Source organism: Seriola lalandi, unplaced genomic scaffold, assembly GCF_002814215.2.
Source record: "Seriola lalandi dorsalis isolate HSWRI2012SDOR001 ecotype SW California unplaced genomic scaffold, Sedor1 jcf7180002054494, whole genome shotgun sequence".
NCBI lineage: Eukaryota > Metazoa > Chordata > Actinopteri > Carangiformes > Carangidae > Seriola > Seriola lalandi.
Genome location: NW_019525047.1, coordinates 581,986 through 601,430, shown reverse-complemented (window position 1 = coordinate 601,430; position 19,445 = coordinate 581,986). Strand labels below are relative to the sequence as shown.

General features: G+C 41.7%; 1 protein-coding gene and 4 non-coding genes across 6 annotated transcripts in view; 3 read left to right on the top strand and 2 right to left on the bottom strand.

Annotated features, from left to right (window-relative positions):
- LOC111659829 (partitioning defective 3 homolog) overlaps positions 1 to 19,445 on the top strand; it is a 343,091-nt gene that overhangs the window by 15,099 nt on the left and 308,547 nt on the right. The window lies entirely within an intron of this gene.
- trnaw-cca (transfer RNA tryptophan (anticodon CCA)) lies at positions 11,013 to 11,084 on the top strand. The gene has a single exon. It is a non-coding gene; the product is annotated as a tRNA-Trp (tRNA).
- trnaw-cca (transfer RNA tryptophan (anticodon CCA)) lies at positions 11,489 to 11,560 on the top strand. The gene has a single exon. It is a non-coding gene; the product is annotated as a tRNA-Trp (tRNA).
- On the bottom strand, positions 14,600 to 14,671 carry trnaa-ugc (transfer RNA alanine (anticodon UGC)). Its single transcript has one exon. It is a non-coding gene; the product is annotated as a tRNA-Ala (tRNA).
- Positions 19,197 to 19,268, bottom strand: trnaw-cca (transfer RNA tryptophan (anticodon CCA)). The gene has a single exon. It is a non-coding gene; the product is annotated as a tRNA-Trp (tRNA).

The following is a 19,445-nucleotide window of genomic DNA, read 5'->3' as shown; positions in this document are numbered from 1 at the left end:
TAATCATATTTCTGCAAAGGTTCCCAAGTAGCATTTTACCATTAGCATTTGTGTAGCCGCTGTAAACACAGATGTGATGCTATTTGCCAAGACGTGGGGTTTTTTGTCTGTGGGGCTCCCTATACAACAGTACCCCTTTAGGGATTCAGTGCCTTGCTCAGCATCACTTTAGCAGGGCAGATGTTTGCAGGAACAGAACTGGAGCAGTTTACCCTCTGGCGGAGCGGTCTCTGTACACACTGGGTGGGAAAATACAATTAGAATGAAGAATTAATTGCTAACTGATTTACTATATAAGGAGTTTTGATGCTTCTTTGGAAGGCTGATCTTAACTACAATTTGGAGAAAGATTCATGTAAAACATCAAAGTGTTCATGTGGCTTTGTCTGTCATTGGCTTTTGATCCCACTAATGCACTCTGGGTCTTTCAACCCTTGAGCAATATGTAGACAGTCTTTTCTTTCAATGGATAAAGTAAATAAACATGGTTTATCAGTAGCTGCACTAAGCTTCTATCAAACACCATTTAACCTACATTTTGATCTCGAATTAGTAGTTATTATTAGTAGATGAGCCTCAAAGATGCTAAACCGAATCAGCAAATGGTAATTCAGCGCTCGTGTGACACCAGTTTAATTTGGTATGAGGATTATAGTATCCTTTAATACTACCTAGTGACCTGACTGTAGCATTAACTTAGGCTACATCATGACCTGATGCGTTTTTAATAAAGCCATCAATGTGTTGTGACTTAAACAACTTAAAGTAAAGGAAGTAAAATATCTAATTCCAAGATGTTTTTCAAACCCCAGTTTTAACTTTAAACTGGGTTTGGCTTCAGGACATTATCATCATTATTCATTCAGTATTCATTATCAGCATGAGCTTAATTTTTCATGCTGTTGATACAGCAGCTCCCTGGATGGAGTTTAGCCTGATTAACTTAGCCTTGTGCCAAAAAGAGTCGACTAGCGTCTATCGAACCGTGTATCTATTGATCAGCCATAATTGTTCTCATGAACCGTTCCCTGCTGGTCTGGAATCTATGATGTTGTCAAATTATATCACTGTTATTCTGTTGAGCTCAGGGCTTCTCTCTCTGACATATGATCTTTACTTCTCTGTTGTTCTGCATCTGCTGCAAACACGGAGCCTCTGAAAACAAACCTGTTTTCCTATAAAACACCTGCCTATTGGTGTCTGAAATATGACACCACAATTAGAAAAAATTCAGTATTCACCTGTGATTGCTGTTTTGAAATAATGTACTTTTGCACAACTCCTCACAGAAATTCTTTGAATAATATCTTATGTGTTATGACTCATAGACTGAGATGACTGGCATTCATATGAATCTGTTTGTCTGGATTTTTCCAAACATCTGCCCACCCAGATATCCTCTCTAACATCCAGACAGATCTGTGAAATGGAAATGGCATGCTCAGGCCTAAATCCTTCATGTTAGAAGGGCTTAGACGTTGGCGGGACTGTGCAGTCATTTGGACTGATTTATTTTGAATCGGTGGTGCCACATGAACAGAGCGACAGGGAAAAGTTTACTATAAGGCTAAAGTAGGCTCCTGTCATTGTGTAGTAGTAAGGACTGCAAAAGACAAGTTTTTGACAGGTTTTGTGTTCTGGAGCTTAAAGTCTTCAAAACAAAAGTCAGGATTTCCCTTACTGGGAAGTCACTCTTGTCTGTTCTCATGGCACTGATTCAAGAGTTTCTGTTGTGGAAATATAATAAGTAAATGGGTTCAGTGTGGCTTAAGTGTGATGAATGATTTCTTAGATTGTGATTGGTATATTGTCACTATGAATTGTGTCTTAAACACTGCCTGTTTCTGTATGTTCCTGTTCACGAGCCTTGCAAAGAATGAATGAGAGTCTCATTGAACCACAGCAGAAAATCCCTGATACTGAATTATGTTGAATGACAGTATGTACACATCCTTTAGCTTTAGTTTGCGGTTCTGTGTGTTGCTGTTGGAACACACAGCACTGCTGTTTGACCTTGGCTATAGCTTCATTGTGCATGGACTAAATGAACCATAGCTCTTCATTGCTCTTCCACAAGGACAATCATGCAATCGCAGCCCAAGGCTACCAAGATCTCCAAGAGGGAAATGATTCAGAGATGACTCAGACTTTTTGTCATGTTGACTGAGATGTCTTTGATTGGAATTGACATGTGCCCAGAGGAGCTATGGCGTGATGAATGGTTTGTTGTTTATCCCATGAACACCTATGGAAAGTCCCACAAAGAAATTATATCCCGCCGTGCATGCTTTGCTGTGAGGATGCTCACTCTTAAAGAGGTTAATATATCACTGCAGCCTGCTTTGATGCTTTAACAGATTAATAGTTAGAGTGATTTCATGTGGTTTGATTGATGATGTTTGGGCCTGTTGACTTTTTCATAGTCATCTATATAAATAAAATTAACTTGAGCAGTACAAATATCTCAAGGCATCAGGTACACTTCTTTTCCCCTTTGGCAAATCCATTCAAATAATCTAATTATCTTGACTGTTCCTTATCATTTAAATGTATTATTGTTGGCATTCCCCTGCCTTTGTGCATGTAGTGTAAATAGGGCTGGGTGCTGATGTGCACTTCCGGCGTAAAAGATAACGGGTTGATGTTCAAAAAGATGCACCAGGTACGAGATTTTCTCTAAGCATTAGGGTAGACGGGGTTACTGCACATTTTCAACTTCATGTGAAATTATGGTTCTGCAAATGACACGTAAATTCAGCTCATCTGGTCTCGTTGGCCAACACAGAGATTTTGCCGGGAGAATTTCACTGATGAATATGTAAAGTTGTGGATTTATCTGTGCAGAGTAATTTCCTGCCCAGACATTTTTTCTGGTCACAGAACATGTTGTGGGATGATTAGTCTTTGCTTGGACCGTGAAATGGGGTCATTCGGTACAGACTAAGGGAGTGCAGCTGAAAGACATGGGAACTATTTAGATGTGAAATCGTCGTCAGTCACAGTGCATTCATGTTTGTCTTGACTGTTCGTTGTAGTCAGGATTCATTAAAACATAGTTAACATTAAACTCATGTTGGGTAGAAAATGGACCACATAGTACCTGTGTAAATGTGCCTGAGAACCCTATGGAGGAAAATCAACCACTTGTTTTAGTATTTAAAAATCCTTCTTGTACGACTGAGGAGGTTTCTGTCGCACACTGACTCATAGTGTTCGGCCACTATATGTTATAACAACAGTGAGTAGTCAAAGTCAGCCTGCTGAGAATTTACTTGAGTATGATTTCCCCCCTACCCAGAAACAACTGAGAGACACTTTAGGCTGACTTGAAGATGTCATGAGGAATCATGGATGGGTTATCCTGTTGCTTACAGTACATTGATAACAGATGGGTTTCTGCTCTTCGGTTTCCTGAGGCTGTGAGGATGCTGATTTGCCACTGACAGGCCAACCATCGCACACCCTGTGATTAGGGATCAGTAATGCCTGAGGGAAGGAGACAGCCTCCAAATGGCATGTGCTTCCTGCAAACAGAGCATCACATCTCCAAACCGTCTGCCTAAAAGATGGCCACCAGAAATGGTAGCTGCTGATTGTGCAGCCTTTGGGTGAAGAAATGGAAATGCATCTTCTGTATTAGATTAAAATTGTAAATCTCTGTAGACTGGAGGGAGTGCTTTTTGTATTTGAATTATAGAAGAGAGATGTTTCTGAATGCTAAAAATGTCTAGTCTGGTTTTTTTTGCATCCTTGTTTTATGCATTTTCCTCTGTTTATCATAAGTGGTCCAGGCCTTCTGGGTATTGTAGTTACTCAGAGCTTTACAGCATTAACCAGTATTGGTTGTATTTGAAAGTTTATACTTGACAGTAACATTCAAAACAAATAAAACATGCAATGGAAGCAGTCACTTCACGTTAAGCTGTACCTGGTTTTACTGAAGGTTTCAGTGGCTTTTATCTGGGGTTACATCCATGAGGAAAGTGACTGGTACTGTAGAAGCCCAGTAGATCCTCTTTGCAGGAGGCTGAGTAGCAGTGGGTGTTAGGTACTGTATCTTAGATCACATTACACCATAGAGTAATGCTGACAGAAAAGACCTCTGAGGTGTTTGTGCGTGCATCTACGTGCATGCTAATGAATTCGAAGGCTTCTACAAAGTGATGTGTAAATAATCTCTATCTGTACAGTACATCTGTCAAACACTACAACTTCCGTATAGATAAATGTTTGTTGTTTGGTGTTAATGCCGTCCTGGAGAGAGTGAACGGGTGTGTGTTTATGTGTGTTGGTGTGCATGTGATTTCAGGTTTAGGTGAATGACCTGGTTGAGCTGGTTTCTTACTGTCAAGCTTCAACAGACAGTCTGCCAGCCACCTAGATTTCCCAATAACCCTCCCCTTTGCAAATGACTGAGTGCTGTGAGGCACTCAAACTTTCATCACTTCTCTTCAGTCTGTTGCCCGCAGCATTCCCACGACAAAACCCAACCTTCAGTTCTCAGTTGATCCTGGCTGGAGGAGATAACCTTTCACCACGTATTGATCTTAATGGCTGTCATATTGGTTAACAAACCCCTGTGGAGTATGTGTTAGCAATCCTACATAAGCCATACTGCAATCACTAGCTTAGTTTCAGAAGCTTTTACATTTAAAGCAATAAGCTGTCATAGTTGAAGTCTCTTGACCTTGGCGTGATTCAAACATACTGTAGCAACGTTCCTGCTTTGTCCAAGGCTGGATTAAAATGAAAAGCACATAGTTTTGTCCTCTGGAAAAAAACAGGTTCTCCAACAGGGAGGTGTTTGGTTTGTGCACTGGCCTGCAATTGATAGAAAAAACACACAGCTTTGTTCTGTGTCTTGCGGTGCATTTTAACTCCGAGGTAAACACCAGCCCCACTTTACTCCTTCTGCTTTGAAGTGTCTGGATTAACCTAGCATTGTTTACAGTGGGTCTGCACCTCTTCATCTACACTGCATGGGACTCTGCTACCAGCAGTGGAAGCCTCTCTTCTTCTTTCCACCACCACCCGGAGATGCATATGGCCCCTGAAGTCAGGGCCAAAAAAAAAAAAAATGCATTTACTCTCTCCAGCGGCTCCCTTCTCACACCAAGCCTTCAACACTGGTGGTCCTTAAGGGAGATTGATAGGGCTCTCCTCCATCACTCACTGACTTTAATGAGAGCAGCCACAGTGAAAGTACTGGGCGGATGGGGAGGCGGGGCCTTGAGCAGCAAGCGGGTTGTAGGCAGTCAAACTGATACAAGCGCGTCTTACATCACCTTTCATCTCAGACTAAACCACAGCGAAGTTGGCCCACTAGTTGACTGGCTGGCTCCTTCATTGACAAGCCTGTTGCATTTGATCATTACTGTTGCATTGTTGTGGGTTGGACTGCAGTGCGCTTACATCATGTTGTGGCACATCGTAGAAAGATGGAGATATGAGCAAAAAAAAAAATGAATGTAGTTACAACACTGCTGTCACCATGGAGAACAGAGCTACAGAGGTGAAATTAATTGTACGTGTGGCGGCGTCCATGTTCTTCACCTTTGTAGATCTGAGGTGGGTTGAACTAATCCCACGGGTTATTTCCAGCGTGGCGGCACCATGCCTTCATGCACAGCCAAAGAGAATTAGATGTATTGAGGTTGCTTTACAATGCAGTCTTGTTTCAAGCATCAGCAGTCTGTGTGTGTGCGGGCATGGGTGTGAAAATTTCAACTCTCCCTGGCATTAACTGTGTCCCTAATTCACTTGTCGATAAACACTGAGCTCATTAGATTTCACCTTGCAGCGTAGCCTCTGGTGCTCTTCTCTCAACATCTTTTCTATTCTCTCCCAACCTCCTTCCCCTCTCCTTACCTCCTGTTGTCTTCCCTCTTCTTCCCCACCCCTTTCTTTTCTTATCCTCCTTTTATACTCTCCCAACTCCCATGTCTGCTATATTTTGTTTTCTCTTTTCTTTCCTACTTCTGTCTCTTTTCTTTTTCCTGTCTATATCTCTTCTTGTGGTTCTTAGTCCAACTATTGAGAGCTGATCGCGTGTTGAGAAGACATTTTGTCGTGTGCAATACATTCCCAGGTTTTGAAGGTTGCAAGGTTAGTCCATTAGCAGACAGGAGAAAGTAGCAGAGAGAGTGGTGGTAGTCGCCTGGAGAAATGCAGCCTGGAGACATGACATACTCAATATTGTCCACTATTATACTTCTAAAACTTTATATTTTCCAGCTGCTGCTCCTGTGGAGAAAAGATCAAATCCATGTGAACATTCCACATGCAAACCCCCCCCTTTTTTTTAGAGCACGCCTTGAATGGCACTGCTTCTCTCTTCACAGGCACTTCATTAGTTGTGGGTGGGTACCCTGAAAGTTAAATATAATGTTGTTATGCTTGGACTCATTTGCCATTAGAAGGGCAACATGGGAAAATCTGAACATTGACAAAGCAGAGACACAAGGAGGATGCATTCTGTTTCTGAGCTTGGGGATTTCTCTCTTCCTGACACTTTAGTTTTGTTCATGCAGCAGGATGGATAGTGAGCGTAGTTATTGTCGACTTGGGGACAGTGATTTATGGGTAGGAATTAGGCAAGTCTAAATAAATTTGTGTCTTAGTGTTGACTGCTTAAGTGTGTTAATATGGTGCTAATGTTTAAAGCCATCTGCAGAGCTTTAAGTAACAAGGCCTGTTCTAACTGCAATGACAGATGCAGATGTATGGACACAAAAAACAGTTTCATGCACAGGGGGAAATTTGCACCGAAACAGAAGAATGTAGGTATACTAGTAGAAATATGTAATAACACCATTTTTTTCAGGGAATGGGATCATGGAGCATCAGTGTCCCCTCAGTCTGAATAATCTCAGACATCAACAGTCTCACTTAACTTCAAAATCTCACCACTGTGTAGTTTCTACTGCGCAAATTATTCCAGAATAATGACATTAATGCTGAGAGTCTATTATAGTGACACTATGCAAACAAACACATCTGCACACTTGTGTGAGCCAGGTGTCTTCGTCAGCCTTTGGCTTTGACTGCAGCTCGTCCTGCCAAGCTTCAAGACGTTGAGCAGAAAAGCAGTTGAGTTTAAGTGGCCATGTGTGTTCCTTCCTGCTCTCAGAGTTGACACAGGGGAAACAGCATGATACAGAAGCAGATTGCATTCATCTGGAATAAAAAAAAAAAAGAAGAAAAATCTGCTCCTTTTTTACATTAAAGAAATAATGTCTCATGAGTTTTGAGAAAAATATGTCATAACTGAGATAATTGTCCCATAACTCTTAATGCTCTCAATAAATCTGAGCAGACTTGATGGTGTGTGCTTGTCAAGCTGAATTTCCTAATATCTGGAACCAAGACTGAAGTAAAACGGGACTGAATTCAGCATCTGTGTGGCCCTCTATGTGAAGCACACATCATCTCCACCCCAGATTTACTGAGATCTTACACCAGAATTACAACATAATTATGAGATATTTGCTTGGATAGAACGAATCCAAACCACCTGCGAAATGTTTGCTGAATTTAAATGATTGTGTTAGATGGGTTGATCCACAATGAATTTCTATAGAACCCTCTAGCAGCAGAAGACTGCATTCAGGCCAGGCATCATCCAGGTGCTAACATGTGGAGTAAGGCAGAGGAATGCTCAAGAAGAGTGTATGTGCTCAGCAAACCTTTGTCTGGACTGATGAAAGATTAAAACGCACTGCTTAATGTCTGCAGAGTACAGGGAAGCCTATTCATTATCTTACCGCAGCAGTCAGCACTATAGTAGTGTCTACTGTAGTACAATAGTTTTACCACGACTGTGTGATGCACTTTACATAATCAGTGCTCAAATAAAAATAAACACAGCCATGCACTTATAAAGATGGAAAACTGCCAAAACCCATCTCCATTTAAAGGGGCTATATATAGGTTTATGCTATTGCTACATAGCTAACGTTAGCATTAACAGCATCTTACCAGTCTAGAAAAAATGTTGCAAGTTCAGCATCAAACATTCCTTTACTCACTTCCTCTACTGAAGTTAGCACGCTAGTTGCTAGCTGCTGAAGATGTAGCGCTGCTGAGAGGACATATTATAACCTCTAATATTGTAAATGCAACAATGGCCAAAGCTTTTGGTAAGTGACTATCATCACCACAGGCTCCCAGCAAGAAACCACGTTTGGCAGCAGAGAACCCCCTTTAAACGGGCAAATATGTTTTGTTTCAAAATAAAAATAAAGCATGAAGCAGTACATTAACATGATTAGAGACATTAGAGAGACATGATTATAACCATGCCATTGTGTGGTGAAACTTCCTGGTGAAAGTCCCGGCCTTGATCTCAAATTCGTCTAGAAAACGTCATGCTGGCATCTAGATTTTAGAAGAGACGAGAATGGCAGCAGCTTGTTAATGAAGGTGCTGATAGATGAATATTCCGTCAAAACAACCATTGTAGAAATAAATTACAAAATGATAGAGAATCTAAAAAATGTGTTTATGGTAGAGAAATTAATAGAGAATGATAGAGAAATCATAACCAGAATTCAACCAAGTTTTACTTGGCTTAAGGCTCACTACAAACAGATTTTAAAACTCGGGTGTGGAGCTCTGCTCTTCGAAGGTGTTGCTCCATTGCACTGACCTCAACATGATTTGAACACAAAACAGCCTGTTGATCTGGAATCAGATGCTACTGCACTGTCACAAAATCTTGACACATCACAGCATCTGTTTCTTCTGAAATTGTTTCATCCGTCAGTTTTGATTGAACAGCAGATAGATTGTATTGTTCTCTCTGCCAGTGAAGTTTCAGTTCTGCCAGTGTGTATTTGATAGTGAGACACGAATTTGGCTGAACTCAAGGAACCAAACTGCCAAACTGTGATTACATATTAATGTTCAACCTGATCTGGGATCTCCACCTTCCTAGATGTCGCAGCTGTAGGTGTTTGTGTGCTGGAGGGTGCTGCTACCCTTTGCTTTTCTATTATGCTGCTTAACAGAACTGTATTTACATATTTCTTAGAAATTAAATCCAGGAGTCAAAACAAATATAAAGTGTTACAGAAGGCAGCTTTTGCACAGTTTACCACTCATCGAGGTTTATGTTCGGAGGTCCTTCCAGTTTGAATCAGCAAGCTTTAGTCCATTTCACCATGTTACCTTCAGTCACATTCGGCGTGTTACCTCCTGGATAGTATGACAGCTTGTTGTGGTTAAGCTCTTCACCTGCGTCTCCCAGAGAGATTAGAATTTTCCATTGTTGTTTAAACGTAATACAATCTACAGGTGTCAAATCATATACGATTGGAGTGTGATGCGAGGTGATTGGCTGCCCTTACTTTCACTCTTCCACTCTTTCTTTATTCTGTCCATCTAAACGATTAAGCACATCCTTTGTCCTTGATTTTCTTCCCCTCTCTCTTTCTCGCTTTCACTCTTCAGTGTCCTCCTCCTTTCCTGCCTGTCTGCCTTTAACACCTCATTTTTTAATTTTTTTATTGCCGTCTACTACTCTCTTTTAACCTACGTGGATGTTTCCCACTGATGTTGCTTCTCTTCAGGCTCAAGTGCTTTTCCTATGTGTCGCCTGTTTCCTGCGCAGGGTCACGCAGCATCTTCCCCAGCTACGAAATCCCTCAGTGTGGAGGTGTAGTGCAGATATGAGACACAGTACCTGTTCACCGTGTACATTGGTGTGACATTGATGTTGTACCTAAAGCTGGACTCAGTTGGCAGCGTATCAGATGTACTTAGCTGAAACTAGTGCAGTCTAATACAACAATAAATCCTCCTTCATGAAGGTTGAAAGGTTCAGTTTCTATCAAATAGTTTTATAGAGGTGTTGATTCAATTGTATGATGATTTTGGAGGATGTAGTTTCAGGTGTGGTTTACCTGTATTGCATTATACATAGAGGTAGTCCGATTATTTAGCCTGCATAGCCTTAAATCATTTTGCTCAGTGCCCTGCATGTTTCTTCTTCCAGCAGTTGACAAACACACATGAACGGATCCAGATTCTCCACAGACGTATTATTGTAAATAGAACACTTACTTCCAGGCTTACCTTGAAATGTGATAGTCCTCATACACACAGTTCTTCTTCTTCCATTTTACTGTATCAGTTCTTGTCCAAGCAGCTAATGGATATTGTGAGAGAGCAGAGCTCGGTTCGAGGAATGGCGAAACATAAACACAGTGTACCAGTGTACAATACACTGGGACCAACTCCTTATAAATACAAACACACATCTGGACTCTCTTTCTCCTTTTGCTCTTTCTCTAGACAGCTGTCTCTCCATTTGTTTACATCTCATGTATTTTTGAGTCCATCCCTTTACTCTAAGTCTCTGTGGCTCAGAGTTTCAGACGTCAGTGTTTGTGGGTTTTGGATGTTTGCCCCAGTCATCCTTTGGAAAGTGGCTTTCATCAGCTCTCTCTCTTCTCGCCCCTTCCCTTTTCTGTCCGTCTGTCAGGAGATATGGAGTTTCTGTTAAACTGGAAACTTCTCTATGCAGTTTATTGTGTTAAAAGGGGTCAGCCCTATGTTCCCACATTTCTTAGAACTTTTTTTTCACAGAAATTTTGGAAAATTAGGGTTAGGGTTAGGCCTGTGGAAACATAGACACGCTCCCTGTTAAAATACATCAACTCAGGCTGTTTCCATTACATAACTCAAAACTTTGTATCACCAAAAAAGCACATTTGTCATATAATCTGTTCAGTTTAGAAAATGCAGCATGATAGTGCTACACGATCTCAGTTCAAACACATTGACATTGTTACGTTCTTTTTGATGTACAGTATCCTGTTCACCATCGTGACTTTTGCCTTGAGTGACTTGGGTTAACTTATGGCTTATGGAGAGAGAAACTACTTCCAGTTGTGGCTTTCACTGCACAACATTTTCACAGCGCTGACTTTTGTCAGGTCACCATTAAGATCTGTTGCCGGACATGAACTTCCTGTCCGATGAGGGGGAGGATGACCGTATGCTCAGTACAGGACCTCGTGGCGCAACGGTAGCGTGTCTGACTCCAGATCAGAAGGTTGCGTGTTCAAATCACGTCGAGGTCAGTGTTTTAAGTTGCACCTCTGCGGAAACATCAGCAAGGTGCTTGTCAGATAGAAAACACCAAAGCTCCTGATGGAATCTATACATTACTCAAATCAAGATAACCTTAGTCCCATTGTCCCTTATCTCATCATTAACTTTAACCACATGTGTCAAGGGACACATTCAGGATGCTGCAGATGGTGAATTGTAACACTAAAATGTTTCATAAGGTTAAACACCCGTCAGTCAATGTGCCATCCATCACTCTCAACCAAGCTGCCAATCAAGCACCAGCACATCATCCTTTTCCACGTGAACTGTGAGTAAAGTCAAAGCTTCAGTCGTTCCATTAAACACACAACTGATTTCACGATTTCATTTTTATGATGAATCATTTCTCCGAATGTCATGTGACATAGGTGTGGACCTCGTGGCGCAACGGTAGCGCGTCTGACTCCAGATCAGAAGGTTGCGTGTTCAAATCACGTCGGGGTCAAAGCTTTTCAAGGCTTCTGTGTGCAGATACTAAAGATTAGAAGAAGGTAAATATTAGGTGTTACCTTGAACACTGAGATGAGGCTGGCTCTGTGGAGCTATAAAGAGCCTTCCCCAACTGACATGCATAACTTGAGTCTGAGTTGACCTGATAAATGACTGTATGCTACCTTGAAATGCCTGTTAAAAACAAGCAGAATGACTGAATTACAATCTGAGAATAAACACTATGACCAATGGGTTAAATTTAGGCTGCTCTCTTTGTACTCCAGGTTTCCACACGATATGTTTCATGCGTATCCCATTTTGTGCAAAGCCTGAAATGCAATTTTTATTTTAAATTCTCTAAATATATCAGCAATAATAATACTTACCATAATACATGTGTTATATTTATAAGAAGTGGGGCGGTGGGTTGTGGGTTGTGGGTTGTGCTGCGATGGATAAAAATTTCCAAGGCCTCTTTTTTGGAAACCTGGTCTACACCTGCTGATGATTATCCCGGCCAGACTCGCTTTGGTAGCGTATTTCTTTGGCTGGGTTGCATCAGTGTCCCGACATGTTGAACACAGAACGTGGACACATGCGCTTCTTTTGTTGTTGAAAGGAGAAGGGCCTCTAACATACGATGTACCAGCTGTGTGTGAACGCGGTATGAGGGAACTCTTTGGCGGGCACGTGAGCTGGTTTGTGTGCCCTGCAGTCGTAGCACAGATGTGGGGAGCATGGTGCGCTGTGTCAACATGAGAGACCAAAGAGTTGCCACTCCCTTCTGCTGGCCTGTACACTCCTGAGATCTCGATGTCTGCTCTACATACACACACACACACACACACACACACGCGCACTCAGCAGAGTTATGTCTAGATAAACTGATCTTCTTTTCTTGGGTGTGAAGTGTGAGGCGTGTGCTCTTGTGCTTCACGGTCACAGTCTGTTGCTTCTGCACAAACCATGACGAGCACACTCCTCAGTACGAATGGATTCTGTACGTCAGGGTTTCTGGACTTGTTCTGTGAGGTCATATTACATGGTCACCGACCTGAATTTCAACTATTTCCACTTAGTAGATGTTTTGCAGTATTTAGAAATGTGTGATGGAATACCTGAGTACATGTGGAATACCTGAGGCATAGGAGCTTATTGAAATAAAGATCATATAAGTCAGAAGAGCATCTTTTCCTCTTATATTTTACATATAGCAAAATCTGACATTCACCATCTTATCCTGTGTGTTCACCATCCACAGATACGACAGTTCAAGCTGCCCCGTCATCTGTTTAATTTGCATGCATTTCCTGACTGACTGAAGTCTATCGCTGTTGCCGTAGCTGCTACTGTACGATTGAAATAGCAGTTTGACCATTCGTCAACGTGAACAATGACATTACGCTTCTCTTTAAACAATATGTAGCGCATAATGATGTTTGTTCCACATTTAGATCCCAGGGAACCTCCTCCCTCCTGCTCCTCCTCCACACACACCAACACGAATCCTAGAAAACACTCCGTGACCTCTCTGTGTTCCACATCTGCAGTCTGTGAAAGAGCTGTGTGTGCCGTGACATCTCCACTGCGGGTTGTCTGTTCGTGGTGATTCACCCTGCGCTCTGTGTTTCTCTTGGCTCATTTGAAGGCCCCATCTGGCAAGCATAACCTCTGTGCTTATGAAATAATAAACAAAAGTGTGCCGAAATTGTGCTGACTGCTGCCTCTATAAGTACACAAAGAGCCTCGCAGTGCTCAACCAGTTCAACTGAAGCAGCAGGCCTTAACATGCAGGGACTACTCTCATTTTCAGTGCCTTTTGCATCATTTTGTAGCCAATGTTGGACATTGTTCCAGTAGAAACTGGCAAGCTAAGTAGCATTTTCTTGAAATTACAGGGATTTATTCCATTGCTCGGTGGTTGTTGTGAATGTTCGTGAGGCTCTTTTGCATATGGAATGCTCTCAGTAACAATAACTTCAAAGTGGCTACTAAATAAGAACATGCATTCATTGTTCTCTTCTTTCAGTCATGATTTAGTTGTCTGTGCTCTCATATTGTTGCTTATTGGCACTGGCATGTCTGCACTTTTCACTGTCTCCCCTAAATTAAGACTAAACCCCGTGAGCATAGAAAGAAAATGACACACTGACAGTGATAATGATGGATAATTGATAATGCTCTGTAAGACTCTTGTCACCTGCTCTTTACCTCTTATAACAATCTATGTCCTTCTAACTATAACACACAGATGTTTCACATCTGCACCAAATCTGACTATTCCTGTAGTCCCAGGCTGAGCAGATGGCCAGGATGGGACTACTCCCTCGGGGTCTGAGACTAACATGCCCTTTCAGTAACACGACACCCTCACCCTCTGCTCTGCTCTGCCGGTTGATTTCTACTGGTAAGTGTTTGAAACTGACAGATAGACTCTTCATTATGGAAACTGTCCCTTGCTTTCTCACATCCACACGAGATCAGAGGTCAGGGTCAACTAGAGAATTGTGTCCTGAGAACATAAGAGATCTGTGTCCTGAGAACATATGCATAAAGTCAGTGCGCAAGCAGTAGTTTAAACTGACAAATAAGGTGACAGACTGAATTTTAAATTAAAATATTCATTTAAAAAGCCAGGGTTATATTCTGATAGAGTGCACAGTAATGACTGTATCTTACTAATGTTGTGAGCACCCAGCTCACAGTATGAGCTGTTAAAAATACCAAGATGTACATGTGTATATATATATATATACATACATATATATATATACAGTGAGAGAATTTTTGGTTCATATGGCCCAGCCCTGGTCAAACGTCTATGCTGCTTTTCTTGCCTTTGTAAAACTTCTATCCCTCAAGTCCTGCTTGTTAAGTCCAGGAGAGACTGTGTGTCTAATGTTTAAGTCTCAGTCAGTATACAACTGTGCGCATTTCTTTTCCACAGCTGAAAACTGACCACTGTTGTCAGCAGGATTTGAACCTGCACCTGCACCTGCACAGTGAGACTACAACAGACTTCTTAGCTTCATTGTTTTCAACATAAAGATATTGGAGATGCCGGGGATTGAACCCGGGGCCTCATACATGCAAAGCATGCGCTCTACCACTGAGCTACATCCCCTCTATGTTCCACTGAGTTTGTCAGCACAGACTTTTCAGTGGGGCTGCAGCAGTTAGAATAACAGTTTATCTCAAAGTCCTTTTGGGTGCATACAGACTGAGACATTTCATCAATCTTATAGCAATCTAACCCTAACCCTCTAGCTTTAGCTTTATGGTTGCAGCTGCATTCCTGCTTTTCCTGCAAATACAATCACACGCACTATTTTCCTCAATGCGACCCCAGTTTTCCAGATCATGCATGTTACTTTGTATGTCCCATATTCCCAAGACAGTAAATGTGTGCAAGGTGTGTTTGCATGTGTGTGTAAAGCCCCCCTGCTGTTGCTAATGACCAAGTGTTTCAGATGGGATGAAACTGGCTAGCTGCACGAGCAAGTTCCACATCCTGGGACTCTCTACAGATTTCTAATAACACACTACTAAAAACGTGACTTTGGGGTGCGAGCCAACATGCTAGTTGTTGCTTAAGCAGCTGTTTACAGTTTCTGTGACTTTGTCAATTAGGCATAACTACAGGGATTTACATTAAAGCCATTTATTAATTAATTCATGAAAATGGTGTCTGTCCACTTATGAGGCTATAAGGACCCCAAACTGGAAAACATAATTTTTAAAGAACTTTTAAAGAAATTTTAAAAAAATCTTTTAACTGATGTAACTTCTCAGACTTTCTGTCACACAACAACACACTGCTGTATTTTTCTTTACGTCTGTCATGCCTCGTAATCACTGGCACATCCTGTCTGAAGTTTTACTCTCTAATTGGCTTAACGATGTATCATTATGAAAGTGCTCAATGAGATCCTCCTGTGATAATGTCCGTTTTAATTTGTTAGAGAAACCTTCATCGCAGCAGCGGTTCCAACTCATGCTGAGCCATGAGGCAGCATGTCTGGCCGGTGTGGACACACACACACACACACACCGCGCGCGCTACAACCCGCTTTTTTATCCAGACCAGATGCTTTGCTTTCCACATTGTGCTTATCACGAGGGGTGATATGTGGAGTTGTAGTCCTGGAGAAACAAGGTTTAGGGACTACAAATCCTCTACTCAAGCAGATCACGCAGCAGGCGAGATGACTTCAGGGGTTTATCCAAGCATACAGCTCATCCCCAATCAGAAAGCTTGGGAAATCAGGTGTCATTAGTCTAAAGAATGCCTGTACCTCTTACTTATAGTGACAGTAGATTATTTTCTCTGGCTCTTTGCCTTGCTTCCCTCCACTCAGCTGCAGTATGATACTCCAGAGAACTGACAGTTGTCTCTGCTCTGGCTCAGTGTGTGTAGGTGTGGCAGATATTTAGAGGGTCTTGAGGTCAAGAGGCTGCAGGACTGGCCTCTGTGTTTGACAGCCTGGCCTGAAATACCAGCTTGATCCCTCGCTAACCTCTCTGGCACCGGCGCTGCCACTGTGCTGTAGTGTACAGGGTGGGGAGATGTAAACTGTTGGCCAAAAGAAATACACATATATCTTTGGATCCTTCATGCCTGAACTACAAACACGTCTTACAAAGCCATTAATCTAGTAGTTAACTCTTTTATACTTACGTTTCTTAATACAAGGGAGGATTTTCTCCAGTTACATGAGAACTTTTGCTTGTTTCCACTTGAAGAATTAGCTGGGAAGAAAGATTCATTTACAAACCTGGTTGTTTTGGAGCTTTCTGAGAAGTTTTCTCAGTCTAAATGTGAGATGTTGGTCAGAAAATGAAGCACTGACAGTGAGGGAACAACAACATTTTAGATTTTGTGAGTTTGTAGTCGGCCAGCCAATAGTGTAACCACTGCTGAGGTAGGCTGATAAAAACTGTCCTGAACTCTCACTTTATATTTATACAACAACATGGCTAAAACTGTATTGAGTCCGGTGCAACTGTGGGCTGTGAACTGATATGAAGTGTCAGTTTAGCTCATTGTTCTTTATCGTTCAATAAAATGCTTGATATATATGTGATTTATCCTCAGTTAAAGTCAGATAGTTTGTTGTTTGAATCAACTGTTCTAACATGTCATTATGTTAAATTATAAGTGTATGGGTATAGGGACAGAATTCAGTACTAACCTTCATCACGGTTGTCATGTTTCTATCATGTATGTTTAAAATAAGAGTTTCTGGAGAGTTTTAACTCTCAAATAATGCATGATGGGAAGTCTAATATGAACTATCAGCAGCTCATTCATTCAACTCATCATTTCAAATCAAAGGACCTCAAGAACTCATGTTTATAAGTTTTAAAATCTGAAAACTTAACTTAAAGTTAATGAGAAAGTTGATTCCACTAAATTCATGTATGGTGTTTTACTGTGTAATATATTAATATTCAATATATAGATTTGGGTTAACATTGGGTTGTGATTATAAAGTTGATTGGCTTTGGGTATAAACTGTGTCAGTGGGGTAGTGATGCAACAAATAGCCATGGAAAACATTTTTACATAACATTACATTGCTTTTTTGTGGGTAGCAACCACAACCCCCCCTCTTTCATTCTTGCTCTCAGGGTTTTATCTCAAAAACAACGTTGTAAAGTTAAATACAGGTTTGGGGGCTGCTCACTGACACTTTGCAGCTTGTTACACTGCAATATGGGAAAATCTTTTGAACTTAATTAAACTTACTTCAACTTTCTCTGCATCATGCTGTGTACTATTGATGTGCTCCTGTGCATGTGCTACATGCAGTAGGCCTCCAGTTTGTGCAGAGCTGCATGTGCTGTGTGTGTGTGTGTGTGTGTGTGTGCGTGTGCGTGTGTGTGTGTATGTAGGTGTCATATTTCTGTCAGTGTTATGCTCCGCAGGCTATGCTGGTTTTGGGCAGGCAGGGCATCAATAATGCACCTACACACAGACAGACTGTACATAGCCCACAGTATGGGGCTGCAGTGCTCTACTAGGAAGCAGCTGTTATGCCCCAGAGGTCATTTCGTCTTTAGTGAGCTAAAACAAAGCAGAAGAACTAAACTAAACTGAAAAATCCACTACTGTGTCAAGAGTTTGTCTCACCCCCAATGTATGATGTCAACCAGCAAACGTGTCTGTTGGGTCGATTAATATGGAGTTGGCCCCACCTCCCACCCCCCGGAGCTCCTGCTCAAATCTATTTGTCTGCACTCATCTGTCTGCACAAATGTCCTGTGCTTCAGTCTGAATCCTTCTCCTCGCACTTAGGCTGCTTCTGTGTGCAAATATAAACCTTTATGTTTTTGTATTTAACACACGCATAAGTACACGTTGAATACAGTCCATGAGACCTGGCAGTAGTAGTAGCAGTAGCCTGCTACTGTCCTACAGTTTCTGTTTTGCATTTGTTTTACTTTTTCCTGATAGCAAAGGTGAACACTTGGGCAAAGATACGGGGTGAGGGGTGTGTGTGTGTGCGTGCGTGCGTGTGTGTGTGTGTGTGTTTGTGTGTGTGTATAGAATGGCAGACCGCATCTGTGACAGTAGTGTTTATGACTCACAGAGGAGAAAATACACTCTGTAAATCACCGCCGTTATTGTGGTGTGGAGCGCAATAAGTGGGAGGTTGAGAGGTTGAACTACTGGGTTGAACTGATGATTCACAGGGAGGTCTGTGCTCCCAGAGGTCTGAGGTCAGAGGTCGCAGCCTAATGGTGGTGTCTAAGCTCTTTGCTCAGGCAGTGAAACTCTGGACATTTTGCAGTCCTCTCTAACGACTTTTTGAGATGTTGGTATTTATCTGTTCATTTTCACACTGTTCTCTCCTGATCGTTTCATCACTTAAAGGATATACCCATTCCCATGTAGACAACCCAATAAAAGTAAAAAGCCACAATAACATATACACTTACATTCATCTCTCATCCTCTAAAATAACATCTCTTTCCTATATTGAATTCAACCTATGGAAAATATTTATTTTAGTTAGGTAATTAGGTGTTTAAGCAATTAGGTCATCTTTAGGAAATTAGTTCTAAGTACTGAATGAAATTATATCAGGAGTCTGGTATGAATTGAAAATGAACAGATCATATCATCACATCACTTTTCGAATTCTTAACTCAAACTTGTTTGTAGGTATTTTAATATGTAGAATATGCAGTTAATTTCTATGGAAACATGTTTTCATCTCTAACTGTGGAACTGATTACATCGCACTTCAAGGGCGCCTTTAAAACAGTGATAAGATAATGAACACAGTCTTGGTCACATTATCACATTTCTTCCACTTTCTCAGTTTAGAGAGCAGAGCTCGTTGATGCCATCTTTAGAAGATAACAGACATGGTCACATATCACTGTTGCTGCTTGTAGTTTGTTATCTATCCTTATGGAATCATTTCCAAACCCTTGACATTCCCAAATGTTGACTAATGACATACACGTCCGTGTGTTATCTTCGCTGAAACCCACAAGTGTGACTGGCATCTCGCTTTTGCTTTCATTAATATGTGCGTCATACCAAGGTATTCCACTTTCTGAGTGCATTTCTCTGACTAACCGGAACTGATACTGAATTCATAGCTGCACTGAGGTTAATCGGTATTGTTAAAAGTGCTTGACCCCGACGTGATTTGAACACGCAACCTTCTGATCTGGAGTCAGACGCGCTACCGTTGCGCCACGAGGTCCTGCTGCAGTGCTGGAAATTTGAGAGGTCCGTCCAACCACTGACATTACCCCCGTGGGAATAGCAGCACTTGCAGGACCTAATGCAGCAGTTGTAAAACACACACAGGCATATGTTCTCTCTTTCTCTCACACACACTTTTTCCCTCCCTGCTCACTCCCCCCCCCCCCCCCCCCCC